Raw genomic sequence first — 17,522 nt, 5'->3', positions numbered from 1 at the left:
CAGTTTTAATATATTTTTGGATATAAAGTTATCCCTTTTATTTAAGATGAATTCCCCTGAAATAGAAGTTCAAAAAGAGTTTTCTAATATGCATTAGAATTTAATTGAATATGTGCATTAGACACCTTAGCCTAAGGGTCCACATTTTCAGAAAATTATGGATTAAGGTCTAAAGAGTGTTCTAAAGGGCCAATGGGGTTAATCCAAGTGTTGCATAAGAAAAATGCAAGACTAAAAGAAAATCCCCCAAAAAGGAGTAAATTCTCACATAAGATAAAGAGTTGAGTACATGACTTAATAGTAAAAAAATGGAGATTTATTAGTAAAAAATGGAGATTTATTAGTAAAAATATAGAATTTTGACACCTCAGGAGGGTGAGTGGAGATCATGAAGGAGGCGCCTAGAATCCTCATGATTACTCCAAATTTTTAATCAAAAAAATGAGATTTTTCATCTCTTCTCTCACCTCTTTCAAACTAGATCAGAAAAGTGGGTCTACTAACTTGTCCAAATTGGATCAAACTGAAGCTAGAAACCTCTAGATTCTAGTTGGACTTGGTTGGTGGCCTCCCTCACCTATAAATAGATCCCTATTCCTTTGTATTTTCATCTTAGAGTAATTCTATGCTAGTGTAATTTTTAATTTAGTGTATTTTCCTCTTCCCTCTTCATTGGCCCTCCATTGTGAAGCTTTGGTGCTTCACTAAACCTCTTCTTCTCTTGAAGATTACCCTTTCCCCTTGGTGGCCAAGCCTTTTCTTTGAGGACTACATAACTTTTGCAAGGGGAGAATTTAATATGTATCAACTTGTTTTGGATTTGCAGGTGACAATGGGCATGTCCAAAGACATTGCACTCTATTGTGCGTGGTTGTGTTCTATAGCGATCTATGAATTGCTTAAAGAACCAAGCATGCACAATGCTGAGTGCATAGTGCAGACTTGGTTGCATGTTACCGAATGCATGGCACGATCTGTGAGGTTGAGGAAGATTGCGAACCGTAGGAGGGGTCATGAACACAGACAAGCGTGGGCATATCCACGGCCTCAAGGCTTTGTAAAATGTTATCTCCAAAGTGCTTATAGTGCTACCATGTTCAAGCGGCGTCTTAGGGTTAGCAAAGAAACCTTTCATTACCTTTGTGGGAGTCTAGCACCATTCATGCAAAAGAAAACCACAAACTTCCGTGTGCCTGTGTCTATTCAAGATAGGGTAGCCATTGCTCTAAGCAGACTTGCTACAGGAGATGGACTACTGGGCCTTGGTGACACCTATGGTTGCGCTAAGAGCACATGTTGTGAAATAATCCTTGCATTTTCCAAGGCAATTGTGAAATCGGGTCTCCGGAATATGTACATAAGATGGCCTTCAAGATCTCGGCTTGCAACTTTAGCACGAGAGTTTGAGGCACTTAGGGGAATTCCCTACGTCGTTGGTGCGATAGATGGTTCTCACATCCCCATCATTGCACCCCGTGACAACCATGTTGACTACTTCAATCGGAAAGGGTTCCACTCTATTTTGCTATAACTAACAGTAGCCAATTGCTCAGTATGGAATTATGATGTCGGTTGGGCCGGATCAGCGCCGCATGACTCCTCCAGAAGTGATATAGGGCAAGCATGTGCAAGGGGCGAGCTGGGTAACTATTGTTTGGTTGGCGACTGTGCTTACCCCGCACGGCCATACATGTTAGTGCCTTTCAAAGGATGCAAGGAAGGGTTGACACGTCTAAAGTACCATTGGAATTTCATTCAATCGAGCACAAGGATGCCAGTTGAGAGAGCGGTTGGTATGCTCAAGGCAAGGTTTCGCATCTTGCTAAAAAGATGTGACATGAATCTACGTCATGTCCCAGATCTTGTTGCGGCTTGTCTTGTGCTACACAACATTTGTATCCAACATGGAGAGTCTTTTGATATGGAGTGGGTACGTGAGGCGGAAGCAGAATTGTCAGCATGCTCTGGACGTGTAGAAGAGGATCGAAGAGCAATAGCTACCTCCATGAGGGAGCTTCAAGCAATACGTGAAGTTGACATAGAGGATGCAATGGAGCGCGCTCAAGGAGGCAATGAAGGGGGTGCGAGTGACCTTGGAGTTGGCTTGGAGCGGCGAGATAGTCTTGCCCGAACAATGTATAGAGAGCAAGCAAGGATGAATGTCCTACAAGTTTTTGGAAGGGCGGCTTTAGAGGAGCTGGACTCACCTACCAACTCCGATTAAGCCTTTGTAATACAAGTCTTTTGTCTGGCTTATTGTGGTTTGTAGTGTGGCTTCTTTATTTTTGTAGTTACACTATGCTTTGTGGACATAATATAGCTTTGTTCTATGGTTTTTGGTATGGTGTTTACTCTTTCTTCCGCCGCCCCCCAATGTTCACAGTGGGCGGCGGAAGAAGTCAGGCTCCCTTTTACTTCCCCCTCCCTATGTGAACACTTGGACGGCGGAAGTGTGCATTTTGTAAGAGTTCCACCTGGAAAAGTGTGTTTGAGAGTATGTTTTCCGCCGCTCCAATGTGAACCCGCCCATAGAACTCTTTTCTTGCATTGCGCCCACAGAAAAGAAGAACACCCGGCCCCACTCCCTATGGAGCTACAAAAGAAACGAGTCAGCCCCTACACTCTCTGCCTTCGTTTCTGAGTTCTTCTTCTTTGCCACTTGGATATCCTTCCTTCGACCTTCCTTTTTTGCTTACCTTCTCTGCCGCCGACGCATCACCCAAGCGCGCGCGCGCACACACACACACGCTGATATCACTACCTAGATAGACTAGTAGACATTCGCACTACTCATGGCTCCCCGCCGCCAGCGCAGCCGCGCTGCGTGCTGCCGGATGGCCAATCCGGCCCCCTTGGGTCTCTTCGCCTTTGCTCTCACCACGTTTGTGCTGTCCTGCTACAATGCGGGCGTGCTGGGAGTGGGCGCCGCCGACCCTATCAACGTGGCGGTAACATTGGCGGTGTTCTACGGCGGTGCCGCCCAGGCCCTGGCCGGCATGTGGGAGTTCGCCTACGGTGACACGTTCGCCGCCACCGCTTTCGCCTCCTATGGCGCCTTCTGGCTCTCCTACGGCGCCCTCTTCATCCCCTGGTTCGGCGTGGCCGACGGCTACAATAGCCTGGCCGATGCCGCCCACGTCTTCTCCCTCGCCAAAGCCACCTATCTTCTAGGCTGGACCATCTTCACCTTCATCATGCTGGTGGGTAGCGCCCGCACCTCCACTGCCCTCTGCCTCCTCTTCTGCCTGGTGGCCTTCACACTGACACTCCTCACCACGGCCGAGTTTGGCCAGTTCAGCCGCGTGCACCGTGCAGGCGGCTTCGTGGGCATTCTCACCTCCGCCGCCGCCTGGTACAACGCCCTCGCCGAGCTCCTCGACAGCCAACACGACCCCCTCTTCTCACTGCCCCTGGGCAAGACACCCCCTGCAGACGAGGATGAAGATGGAAGCAGCAGCAATACGGTAGGCGTTCCATAGGCGCTCACTGGGCTCTAGCTTGTAGTGTGCCGAATGATCCGCAGTACTTTAGAATATGGTAGACCACATTATTATTTTAAATGTACCCCACATTATTATTTTAAGTACACCACATTTTATCGAATGCGCATTCCGGAGTGTGATGACATCAAAAGAATTGTGCTTCATTATTGAATCGTTGCCCAAAATTCTTGAAAATGCTCAAAATTTAGCAATAAGTGGAGGACTGAGACAAAATTAGCACTTTGCCTCAGTCCACGCTTTGCACACGGTTTTGCTCATTCGAACAACGAGTTTCCAGTCAGTCACTTGGTTTTTGTGAAACACTCTAGTTGCATTCGAACGCGCATTCTCGAGTGTGATGACATCAAAAGAATTGTGCTTCATTATTTGAATCGTTGCACAAAATTCCTAAAAATGTGTAGGCAAAATTAGCACTTTGCCGCGCCTGAGTCCAGGCTTTGCACATGGTTTTGCTCATTAGACAACAAGTTTCTAGTCAGTCACTTGGTTTTCGTCAAACACTCTAGCTGCATGCGTGCGTGCACACAATGTTAACCACTCTTGTTAACATTGTCTTCCGCTTTTTGTAAGCTACTAGTTTTGTACTTGACCATTTAAATGATGTAACTCCAGAGGAGAGGTTTACTGGCAGAAAACCTGATTTATCTCATCTAAAAGTCTTTGGATGCATTGCATATGTGCATGTGCCAGATGAGCTAAGAACTAAGCTGGATCCAAAATCTGAAAAATGTGTGTTTATTGGATATTCCCTTGAGCAAAAGGGATCCAAAAACTTTCAGATGAGACAAATCTGGTTTTCTGCCAGTAAACCTCTCCTCTGGAGTTACATCATGTATGGCTGCAGTTGGAGTCCTGTTCATGATGTATACTGCTGTAGAAACAGCCTCAGCCCAATAGCAATGCGGCATATTTTTCTCTTCCATCAATGCTCGCGCAATCTCAGCAATGTGCCTGTTTTTCCGCTCAGCAACTCCATTTTGCTGCGGAGTGTATCTGCATGTAAACTGTCGAGCGAGGGAATGCGAGGAGAATTTATATCATCGAATAGAGGGTTGTTTCACACCAATTTTCTCGAGTGTAAGTGCATGAATGTGTGGAATAGTAGTGCTAGACCCCCTGTGGTGGACAGTGTCTCTATCTATTGTTTTTTTTGTGTGTGGAAGGTACAGACATACACTTTCAAGAAGGTACAAGTGTACGCTCAAATGAGGACACGAACGTACGCTACCCAGCAAGATAATGGAATGGGTGTGGCAAAGAAGACACAGGTGTACTATTAGCTCATGTGCTTGCACTACATGTGAACCACCCTTAGCTGCCATAAACCTTCACCTACCCTTAACAGCCGCCCTTCACCTCCTAAGGTGGTGAAGGGCAACTGTTAAGATTAGGTGAAGGTTTATGGTAGGTGAAGGGCGGCCGTTATGGGTAGGTGAAGGTGTATGGTGGCTAAGGGTGGTTCACATGCAATGCATGCACACAAGATAACATGTATGCTTCCAGGAACAAGGGCATGGCTATAGGAAGGGTACCGATGTGCACTTGTGGAAAATGAAGGAACGGGCGTACGCATTGATGAGGACACAAATATGTCTTGAGGGAAAGAAACGGGCATGCACTTGTAGAAAAGGAAGACGTGGCCATGGCAGGAAATAAGGAATAGGCATGGCTACAAGAAGGAATGGGCATATTCTCCGGATGGTACGATTGTATGTTTCTGATGGTACGACCATACGCTCTTCAATTCAAAGAGATCTTTAATTGTGCAGGTGTTGACAACTCCCCACTAAAATTCCTTGATATAGTACAGTTGTTCCCAGCTTGTACCCCTTATTGAATGCTCTTTATGCTTAGTTATTGCAATTTATTCCTTTTTAAATGCCCTCTGCTCAATTTAATACAGTAGATACTAGAACATATGCTCTGGGGAACGGAACAGGCATGGCAAAGAAGACACGGCCATGGCACTGAGAAGGGTACAGCCATGTGGTTCTCAGAAAACAATCGAGAGTGAGAATTTCGCCTCTCCTCCTCCTCAGATTTCTGATGATTTAAGCTCTTCCCTTGTGATTTTTGGAGTTTTTCTTTTGCAGGAGGCTAGAGCTAGTCTCTAGCTACCCAATGATGCCTAGAATGCCTAAGAAAACTTAATTACCTGAGATTAATTAGAGGATTAAGCTAATTGTGTAAAACTTAACAAATGTTGTATAAAACCAAAAATTACATGAATCTTAAGAGCAAGGTTTAAGTGCTTACTTGTGTCTCCTGCATCCGATGAAGACTTTGATGCTCCTCATGCTCCATTGATCTCCATTGCTCCATGGCAAGAGTAAACAAAATCAAACAACAAAAGCAAACAAAGGCTACAGTTGGAGTCCTGTTCATGATATAAACTGCTGTAGAAACAGCCTCAGCCCAATAGCTATGCGGCATATTCTTCTCTTCCATCAATGCTCGCACAATCTCAGCAATGTGCCTGTTTTTCCGCTCAGCAACTCCATTTTGCTGCGAAGTGTATCTGCATGTAAACTGTCTTCGAATACCATTCTTCTTCAAAAATTTAGAGAACTCATTGGAGAAGTACTCTCCTCCTCCATCTGACCTTAGGCACTTTACATATTTCTCTGTTTGCTTTTCAACCAAAACTCTGAAATTCTGAAAGTGAGTGAACACCTCACTCTTCTCCTTCATGAAATATACCCACACTTTCCTTGTGTGGTCATCAATGAATGTCACATAATACCTGCAGCAGTAGCCTCCCATAGACATGGTCTTTGTAGGACCCATACATCTGAATGCATAACATCTAGTGCATTTCTGCTCACATATCTGTTACGTGGAAATACATGCTTTGTTTGCTTTCCAAATTGGCATGCTTCACATATTCTCTGCATACCTTCCACTTTAAACTTTGGTAGCCCTGTCACAATTCCTTTAGTCTGCATAGACTTCATTCTCTGCACATTCACATGTCCAATTCTTTTATGCCAAATGTCTGTGTCTGCAACAATTCCTGAACCATTTGCAAACATCGCAGCACTCATTTCAGGCATGTCTACATTCAAAGTAAACATTCTGACTCTGTTGCCTTTTGCAACCAACCTGCACTTGTCTTTAAAGTCTTCAACATAACAACATAACCGAACCTGCAACAAACCCTACTCAATCATCTGGCCAACTGAAACCAGATTCTTTGTTATGTTCGAAACGTGAAGTACATCTACAAGATACTTCACTTTGCCATCCTGCATAGATAATGGCACATCTCCAACATGGGCAATTGGATGAGCAGTGTCATCCCGTGTTTCCACAAAACCTGGTCTTTCAAGGTTTTTCATCTCCTTGAACCACTCCCCATGACTTGTCATGTGGTTCGAAGCACCTGAATCCACATACCATATATCATCTTTTTGTGCTGAGCTTCAATATTTTCAGACATGGCATTTACGACATGCTGCATAACAAACAACCTTTCATTATCCTCATTGTTTCTGCTTGAGGATGCATAGTTGTTCTGCTGCACTTTCCCATTTTGCATGTCAGCCTACTTCTTATAACATTCTGCCTGCATATGTCCACGCTTACCATAATAAAAGCATTCACGTGCATCATTATACTGCCTTTGCCAATTTCCACGGCCTCTTTGACTCCCCCTGCCTCTAAATTTGCCTCTTCCACCTATGTGTTGTTGATGTGTTGATGTTGTTGTTGTGTATTCTGGGACTGTTGTTGTTGTTGCTGCTGGCCATAATTCTGATTCCCTGTTCGGCCACCTCCTTGATTGTGTCCATAGCCTCCTCTACCTCGTCCTCTTCTTGAACTTGTGTAGAAGGCCTGTTGCTCTGAACTGCTTTTGTTTTGTGAAGACTGTTGGTCTTCACCCAAGCTCTTCTCTTCTATAATCAGCATAGACACCAAATCTATAAAGTTGGGAATGTTTTCCCGAGTCTGAATAGACATCTTGAACGCCTTGTATTGTGGCCCGACACCACGTAGATAGACTTCCACATTATCATCATCATCTACTGACACACCAATAGATGCAAGGGATTCCACAATACCAATAGATGCAAGGGATTCCACAATACCCTTTATTTTCAATGCATAGTCATTCACAGACATGCTCTTTTTCTCCACAGTATGAAGTTCATTCTTCAACTGTATCTTACGTGCCTTGGTATTTGTTTCATAGAGTTTTACCAAGGTGTCCCATGCCTCCTTGGGGGACTTGCATCCTGAATGTGCCCAATCATGGTGTCCTGTATACTAATGGAGAGCCAATACATAACTTTCCTGGCTCCTTGGTTCCAGTCTTTAAACTCTTTCATATCTGCAATAGCAGTCGGATTTATGACTGATATCTCTAGTGCCTCTTCATGCTCACCTTCTATGTAGTCCCAATAGCCCTTTCCCATCAGGAAATTCGTCAACCTAAACCTCCAAGCATGGAAGTTATTCTTATCAAGCTTCTCAGCCACAATCTGTGTTATGCCATCATTTGACATCTTGCCAGACACACAATTTTACCAGAAACAGCACTCTGGTTTATCCTGCACAAACTGCTGTATTTTCTGCAGCGGTACTGTAGTACTCTCAAATGTCACAATAAATGACTTCAATATGCATACATACACCCAATGGCAACTGTTGACCTCTTTGCAGCGCACACTGTTGTGTCTGCACAGCCAATCTGTCTTCTTGCAGTTCTTAAAACAGAGTTCTATAGAGAATCGATGACTTACCTGCAGTGCTCGAAATCACCTGCATTCTAAAAAACGAAGGTCCTGACGCCCCCGAAACACGTTTTCAGCCAAGAAAAGTTTGTCCAATAGGATGGAATAGTTACCCTATAGCTTTACTCCCGCAAAGAAAGCTCCTCAATCAGAGATTGTTTGCCGGTGCCTCCCATAGAGCTCCCGACAAGGGTGTAGTCACCAACACAAATAGGGAAGAGTAGTTGAAGCTCTTACCCTTGTACTGCTTCCTGTGGTTCTCTTGCTTGCAGCTCAACCCTTAGCATGAACCAGGCTCTGATACCATGAAAATATACAGGGGGGAAGAGAGCTTGAGCTCTTGCAAGCACACACACACACTTACAAAACCCTAATAGAGAACACACAAGGTGAGAGGCTGAAAATCTTCTTCTCCTTCACTCAACACTCAACACACCATATACAAAGATAAGAGTACACTCAATATGAAAGATACTCAACCAAATACATACAAGGGTTCTCTATAGTGTGAACCCAACTAAATGAGCTGGCGTTATAACTATGCCAGTCTCTAGAATGGCTGTCACATAGCCTATCATCCCACTGGTTGCATATCACCCATGATCTCACCAACCATGCCAGTGGTATAAGTGTGGGGCCTATCCCCCAGGCGGGTCATCAGTGTCCACCGCCTCACTAGATGAGCTCGATATCTCAACAAAGCCAGTATTTTAGCATTGTTTAACTGGCACAGTTGGTCTTTTCCCTATTAGTAGTGTTAGTTGTACACAACTATCATTCCATATAACCGGTATCATATTGGTTTTTGGGAGCGGTGTGATACTGGTGAAAATCCTGTTAAGCTTGTTTTTTCTGTATAAAGGTTATTTTCGATCAGGTATCTTACTAGTTTAACACCAATCTCTTACCGATTTTCTTGGTTTTGTTTATTGCCACCCCAAGTTTAAAACTATTTTGAACCATGCCTTGCCTTCTGAGGGAGGATAGTTTCTTGTTATTTGCTAGATTTTCCAGTCCTTAACTTCCCCAAGTATTCCAAGAGCTATAGGTTGAATGGCTGGAAATCCGACAATCAAACTTAATACATACAGACACATGATTAAAAAAGGAAAGAACGCACATACAAGGATGATAGAATCATAGAAGAGTAGAGAATTTGGCATTTCTTTGTATACCGGTTGGAAACATCTAATCTAGTATCTAAATCTATACTGAAAGAATATGCAATGTATAAAACCAAACCAAATTAGCACAGGTGTTGGGAGCACAGGTTGTTGTTGTTACCTGAGATTGATCGAGAAGGTGTGTCTGATGCTTAACATAACATTTTCTACCAAGGCGCTTGCGATATACATCCTTTTTGTTGGGTGAAACACGAGTATGGCTTAACCAAAAATTGAAAACAAGATCTTTCACCTCATCAATGATTATGCCTACTCCACGGGCTTGCCGATGGCATGAAGATAATGGAAAAATACCATCAGTAGAGGTTTGCAAATGCTCTCTAGCTGCATAGAAATTACGTTTGTGTATGTTCAACTGCCTTGAAGCATCTGCAATGTTAAAAGAGGATGTATTTGTGCGGCACCATTCATAAGAATCATTGGAATATACCTTTTAATAAATAGCTCCTCAGAGTTTCTAGGCACTTTCACTGCTTTCACTGCTTTCAAGTGTATTTCGTATGCCCTCTATTAGACTTGTCTCGTTCCATAGTGGAAAACTACTGGAAATTTCCTTCATGGAGCAATGTTAGAGAACCTGAGGTAATATATCAAACATGGTCTTCTCGTCTAGACCCTTGGTCCGTTGATTAAAGTACTGAACAACATCATGCTTGTTTGCACCATGACTTTCATTGTGCTCCTATTCTTCTTGTACCTTAGAACGTTGTTATTGCTTCCTCTGTGCATGATAATCCTTGATTGCATTAGCAGGAAACTTTACACATGACTCGCAAACCCTCTACACATGTGCTGAACTTCTACATCAGCTTCTAAATTCTTGGGAATCTATGATGGGTGAAAGTCCCATGCGTATGTGTGTGTGTCGGTGAAACAACAGTAAGGGGGCTGCAATATGTAGAGAGAGAGAGAGAGAGAGAGAGAGAGGTAAACAACAAGTAAGGGGGCTGCAATATGTAGAGAGAGAGAGAGAGAGAGAGAGAGAGAGAGAGAGAGAGGTAAACAACAAGGCGGCAACAGGTTTAGGGTACAGAGGAGATGGAAAGAGACAGAGTGGGTAAGAGAGAGAGAGAGAGAGAGAGAGAGAGAGAGAGAGAGAGAGAGAGAGAGAGAGAGAGAGAGAGAGAGAGAGAGAGAGAGAGAGAGACGTGCGAGAGGTGGCAAAATGAGTGCACCACGAGCTACTTGTAACTATTTTTTGTTTTCAAACTTCTCAAACGTACAAAATGTGGGAGAAAATGAGGGAAAATGACTTTTTCAAATGTCTAAAAAACAATTTAAAAGCCATGTCCCCAGGACATAGGTTTCGAGTCCACCTTACCATGCATCCACTAGAATAAGAATAATTTCAAGCTTGTAAATTCAGGATGACCAATTTCCTTATAGGAAAAGGATATTGGGAGTTCATCATCACATGTGATAAAAAGGAGCTAGAGATTGCTAAAGAAAATTATTTGCTATTTAAGAGCTAGAAGGGTGATGTACTGGTTATCTATCAGTGTGACAAACTCTATGATTGTGCATATATAGGATGCATAAATGTCTAAGGCTTAGGACACCTTGGTGTGAAGATATACACAATACAAACTCTCAAGCTCAAAAGGTGCAGCTAAAGCAGGAGCTACATAATGTGACTAGAGGGAAGCTGAGTATAAATGATTACTCAATTAAGGTTAAAGGGCGTGTAGATGGCCTTGCTTCTATTGGATCACCAGTAGATAACAATGGTGGGGTCGGTGACATTAAATGGTCTCGGTAAGGAATATAGTCAGTTTTCAGATCTCCATTGAAGTTCAAGAAGACTTTCATGATTTTTAGGAACTGATTACTCTCCTCATCCACCGTGAGGAGAGCAATATTCATCTTCTCATCCATGAGGAGCTGAATATTTTAAAAATTTACATGAGCAGGTCTTCTACTCACAGATACATGTAGAGGTAGAGGCAGATCAACATCTAGAGGATGTGATGGTGGTCAATTTGTAAATTAAAACCAAAAGCAACAATAGCAACACAAAAATGAGTCTCATACAGGTGGAAGAGGCCACTCTAGAGATTGGGGGAACTAGAGAGGTTGGCAAAGAAATCAAAATGAAATAAGCATAGATTGGTATTACTATTGAAAGATCCCTGCCCCCTCTGTGCATCGAATTTTGGGGTGCTAGCAGCGGAAGTAGCACTTCTTGTGCCGGGTAGGGCCTCTCACTCTCGGGGCCACGGATATCCGGACAAGACACTAATCCCTCGGTTCTTCCAAAACCGAGCCTGGAAAACTTCCCTCACCCAGCAAACATAGGCGATTCCTCCAAGATATTTTATTCTAATGCAGTCAAGGTCTTCACTAACCAAACTAATCCGACCAAACCCGTAAGTCTCATGGTCAGCAGATCAAGGAAGAGACTTGCACTTGGATCATAGATTCCAACGCTTTTTCCTCATCAAGAGGCACAACCATTGATTCTTTTCCATAGAACAAGGGTCATTCGGGATTTACTTCAACTATCGTAGCTTAATAGAATTGAGTCTCATTTTAGGGATCCATCAGTACAGCCTAACCCCATCCAATCCCATGGGTTAGCCAACCGCCCAACCACTGTAATGATAGGATCCATTTAGGAATTTGGTTATGTTTGCTACATTAGCATTTTCCAACGGTAACATGGGATAAGGCTCAATGTTAAAACGATTCACCCATAGTCTTATGTCTTTTAAATCAATATTGATCCACCATCATGTCATCAAACACTAGTAATGCACTCATGCCGATGGCACAAAGGAAGCAAAATAGCCCATACACATGACAAATTGTGTCTAAAATATTGCTTTTAAAAAAACAATTTCCATAATTATGGAATGTGGTAATCTCAAAATTCATATGCTTAATTTTTTGGGATACTATTATTTATGTATACTAACCTACTCTATATTTCATGTTACTTCTAGCATAACAGTTTGACCATCAAAGTTTGATGTGCAAAAGGTCAAAGTTTTGGTTCTCCTATATGCTAACCCAATATAGTGATTGAGCATGGGGGGTTGCTACCTTTCGAAATGTTGTAAGGGTGCAAGGGAGGTCTGATAACACCATATTGGGGAATATGGGAATTTCCCACAAGTTTGGGACATGTGGTCAAAACTTTGGATTTTCCATAACTTGAACACCATTAATCCAAAATGAGTGGTTTATGGCTCTTTAGATCCCATTTTTCAAGCGCTTTCCAATGATAGGTCACATGATAGGGCTTTGAGAAACTTACAAACATGTTATCCATGTCCCCCCTTTTTTAGTATTAAAAAATGGGAATTGGGAGATTCCCAAATTCTCTAATATGGTGTTTGATGCATTTTAAGGAGGGTGAGTGTAGGAGAACGGGGAAGAAAGTCATGCTAATTTTCATTTACTTTTTCGTGTGTAAAATGTATAGCTATTTATTAAGTAATTAACTACTATATATTATGGAATGTTGTAGTTTTGAATTTTATCTAACCCATAATATATATATACATATATATATATATATATATATATATATATATAGAGAGAGAGAGAGAGAGAGAGAGAGAGAGAGTTTGCATACATACTCTCTCAAAGGAGCAAGTGCACCTTGCTTGAGGAAATTAACTTTCCCCAAATGGATTCAAAAAGGGGAAAGTTATTTTCCTCAAGCAAGGTGCACTTTCTCCTTTGAGAGAGTATGTATGCAATTTCTCTCTCTCTCTCTCTCTCTCTCTCTCTCTATATATATATATATATATTCTTTCTCTCTCTCTCTCTCTCTCTATATATATATATAGAGAGAGAGAGAGAGAGAGAGAGAGAGAGAAAGAATATATATATATATATATATATATATATATAGAGAGAGAGAGAGAGAGAGTTTGCATGCATACTCTCTCTCTCTCTCTCTCTCTCTCTATATATATATATATATATATATATATATAGAGAGAGAGAGAGAGAGAGAGAGAGAGAGTTTGCATGCATACTCTCTCAAAGGAGCAAGTGCACCTTGCTTGAGGACATTAACTTTCACCTTTTTGAATCCATTTTATAAAACGTAATCTATTAGCCTCGATATTCAATAGGGTGTATACTCCTTTCTTTGTATTTACAAATTATTTTAGGTTGCAAGTGATGAAAAATAGCGTCCAATTTTTGTCAGTAATAAACGAGGAACCTAAAAATGTTTGTAGCTCCTCTCATCTTATTCTTTGTATTTACAAATTATTTTAGGTTGCGATGTTTGTAGTTCCTCTCATCCTGTTCTTTGACTTGTATTTTCAAGTGTTTTATCATGTCATAATCAAAGCTGTAAAATCTTGAGAAAATTTTCATTGCATGGTGCTAATTGTACAAGTGTAGGATGTTTTAAATACCACCCATACTTTTAAGCTTGTTCTAAATGATAGTAGGCCGGTAGAAGGCTTATGGCAGGGAAAACATCTTTATAGGTGCTATGTAAGCGTAGATAGCCAAGGTTTTTTTAAGAGACACCCTTCTAACTACTTTAGTATTCAATTACAATTAGTTGACATGAATTCAGCTCAAATAAATCACTTTCACTCTAAATCTAACCAGACCTTGAGAATTCACTGTGTGGCTTTGATCTTATTGGTTATAGTGTTGAACCTATGGTGTTGCCATAAATTCTTGGCTTACTTATGTAACTCTTAACATGTTTACATTAGTGTTAGTTTTAAACCAAAGCTACTTTTGCACGTCAAGCTTGTTTGGGTTCTCAATGCTAAAATTGATAAGCTACATCAAAACCAACAAATTTGAATATTGTTTGGCTTCTCAATGTTAAAATTGATAAGCTACATTAAAACCAACAAATTTGAATACTAAACTATAATAATCCTCAATGAGTAACTGCTTATTTAGAACTTTGAATTTGAAAGTAGCTGAATTCCTCAATGAGAAGCTATATTCACAACATAGTAAATATGTGGTGTGCATATATATCTGGCCAATATTGAACCTTATAAGGCTTATACTCCCAAGGATGCAAAGGCTCTAACGATCACGTAATAAAACGATTTGTGTTATTATGAAGATAAGTATACGAACGGAAAGGTGTACATATATATATGGCCAAATATTGAACCTTACAAAGCTTATACTCCCAAGGATGCATAATCAACATTGTAAAAGTTTGCCTTATTATGAAGATAGTTCTATATGAACGGAGAATGAATCATCTGAAGCCTTCAAATAAAATCTTTGTAGGCCACTTAGAAATGTATTGAGCCACATTGTGAATTCTCTCGATGATGCCCACCATCAGTGGAACTCCTAGAGCTTCACCATACCATTTACAACAACTTCTTCAAGAATATTTTGTGGATACACATGATGCAAGCTTACTAGCATAACATCTAGAACTTCACCATACTTCTTTAAAATATTCCTTGAAAATGGGTACAAATGTAAGAGGGGGGATCTTGATGAACGTCACCACCCCCTAAGTCATTACGTGAAATAGTGTCATTGTTGCAAAAGGGCAGGTTTGACGTTCTAGAATGGTAAGGGTTTGATTTTGTGGCTTCGAAAAATGTAGAGCTAAAAAGTATAAACAACGAATGCTGTGTGGGGATGGAAATCCAATTTGTTTATTCCTTGGTGTCTTGTGGACTCTATGGACACATAAAGAGAGTAATATGATTTAAAGGAAGTTTTTATGGTTGTTTTGCTTCGTTGTATCTAGACCCCTTATCAAATTTTCGTAAACAAATGGCATTTCATTTGAGACTAGTTGTCAACAAAGGCATGCGAGGATTGATAGATGAGGATCGATGTTTCACCCAACAAATTATGTTTTTAAGAAATGGTTCACTTATTAACATCTTTTACAAGCATGGTGATCCGATCACACTACTAAGCATGCCCAGTTCAGATGTTTTTGAAGTGTGTAATGTGATGCTTGTTTACGTTTTATTTGAGTCTCCGTGTCGTGTAGGTACGAGGATGCATAGGAAACTGAGATGGGAGCATCATTCTCTATAGACGCTCAATCGCCGGACCCTAAAAAGCAAGGGAAGGTAGATTTGTACATTCTTACTATCGCTCGTATAGCCAATCAACTGGCCCATAAGACCCCCCCATACATAACTCACGCATGTTTCTAGCGGGGAGACTGACCGAGTAGCAAACACCAACCCCTTAGAGAGAGAGAGAGAGAGAGAGAGAGAGAGAGAGAGAGAGAGACACCCCAATAGTGTTAACAACAAATAGATGGCTTGCATGTGTGATATATCAGCCATCAGCGTGGGAGAAGGCACTAGCTATAGTAGGGAGTCGTCCCTGAATAAATAATGGTGGATTGGGTTCTATTCCCCATCCCCCTCACTCCATACAAGGGCTGAACTTCCTGTCAAAATAAATGAAATAATATCATTTTTTTAATGGGCTGTATGCAACTGCTGGCGGTAGGCGGAATGCGATATATAGAACTCTTTTCTTGCATTGCGCCCACAGAAAAGAAGAACACCCGGCCCCACTCCCTATGGAGCTACAAAAGAAACGAGTCAGCCCCGACACTCTCTGCCTTCGTTTCTGAGTTCTTCTTCTTTGCCACTTGGATATCCTTCCTTCGACCTTCCTTTTTTGCTTACCTTCTCTGCCGCCGACGCATCACCCAAGTACACACACACACACACACACACACACACACGCTGATATCACTACCTAGATAGACTAGTAGACATTCGCACTACTCATGGCTCCCCGCCGCCAGCGCAGCCGCGCTGCGTGCTGCCGGATGGCCAATCCGGCCCCCTTGGGTCTCTTCGCCTTTGCTCTCACCACGTTTGTGCTGTCCTGCTACAATGCGGGCGTGCTGGGAGTGGGCGCCGCCGACCCTATCAACGTGGCGGTAACATTGGCGGTGTTCTACGGCGGTGCCGCCCAGGCCCTGGCCGGCATGTGGGAGTTCGCCTACGGTGACACGTTCGCCGCCACCGCTTTCGCCTCCTATGGCGCCTTCTGGCTCTCCTACGGCGCCCTCTTCATCCCCTGGTTCGGCGTGGCCGACGGCTACAATAGCCTGGCCGATGCCGCCCACGTCTTCTCCCTCGCCAAAGCCACCTATCTTCTAGGCTGGACCATCTTCACCTTCATCATGCTGGTGGGTAGCGCCCGCACCTCCACTGCCCTCTGCCTCCTCTTCTGCCTGGTGGCCTTCACACTGACACTCCTCACCACGGCCGAGTTTGGCCAGTTCAGCCGCGTGCACCGTGCAGGCGGCTTCGTGGGCATTCTCACCTCCGCCGCCGCCTGGTACAACGCCCTCGCCGAGCTCCTCGACAGCCAACACGACCCCCTCTTCTCACTGCCCCTGGGCAAGACACCCCCTGCAGACGAGGATGAAGATGGAAGCAGCAGCAATACGGTAGGCGTTCCATAGGCGCTCACTGCGTCTCCTGCTTGTAGTGTGCCGAATGATCCGCAGTACTTTAGAATATGGTAGACCACATTATTATTTTAAATGTACCCCACATTATTATTTTAAGTACACCACATTTTATCGAATGCGCATTTCGGAGTGTGATGACATCAAAAGAATTGTGCTTCATTATTTGAATCGTTGCCCAAAATTCCTGAAAATGCTCAAAATTTAGCAATAAGTGGAGGACTGAGACAAAATTAGCACTTTGCCTCAGTCCATGCTTTGCACACGGTTTTGCTCATTCGAACAACGAGTTTCCAGTCAGTCACTTGGTTTTTGTGAAACACTCTAGTTGCATTCGAACGCGCATTCGAACAACGAGTTTCCAGTCAGTCACTTGGTTTTTGTGAAACACTCTAGTTGCATTCGAACGCGCATTCTCGAGTGTGATGACATCAAAAGAATTGTGCTTCATTATTTGAATCGTTGCACAAAATTCCTAAAAATGCGTAAAATTTAGCAATAAATGGAGGACTGAGGCAAAATTAGCACTTTGCCGCGCCTTTGCACATGGTTTTTCTCATTGGACAACAAGTTTCTAGTCAGTCACTTGGTTTTCGTCAAACACTCTAGCTGCATGCGTGCGTGCACACAATGTTAACCACTCTTGTTAACATTGTCTTCCACTTTTTGTAAGCCACTAGTTTTGTACTTG

The 17,522-nt window shown here is 42.6% G+C and overlaps 2 pseudogenes; both read left to right on the top strand.

The window, feature by feature from the left end:
* Nucleotides 1–2,671: 2,671 nt before the first annotated feature.
* On the top strand, nt 2,672–3,479 carry LOC147642429 (accumulation of dyads protein 2 pseudogene; annotated as a pseudogene).
* Nucleotides 3,480–16,073: 12,594 nt separating this feature from the next.
* LOC147642428 (accumulation of dyads protein 2 pseudogene) lies at nt 16,074–16,941 on the top strand (annotated as a pseudogene).
* The last annotated feature ends 581 nt before the right edge of the window (nt 16,942–17,522 follow it).

The sequence above is a fragment of the Cibotium barometz genome, chromosome 1, assembly GCF_041138505.1.
Source record: "Cibotium barometz isolate CiBa-2024 chromosome 1, ASM4113850v1, whole genome shotgun sequence".
NCBI classification, from domain to species: domain Eukaryota; kingdom Viridiplantae; phylum Streptophyta; class Polypodiopsida; order Cyatheales; family Cibotiaceae; genus Cibotium; species Cibotium barometz.
This window is presented reverse-complemented; position numbering and strand designations above follow the sequence as displayed.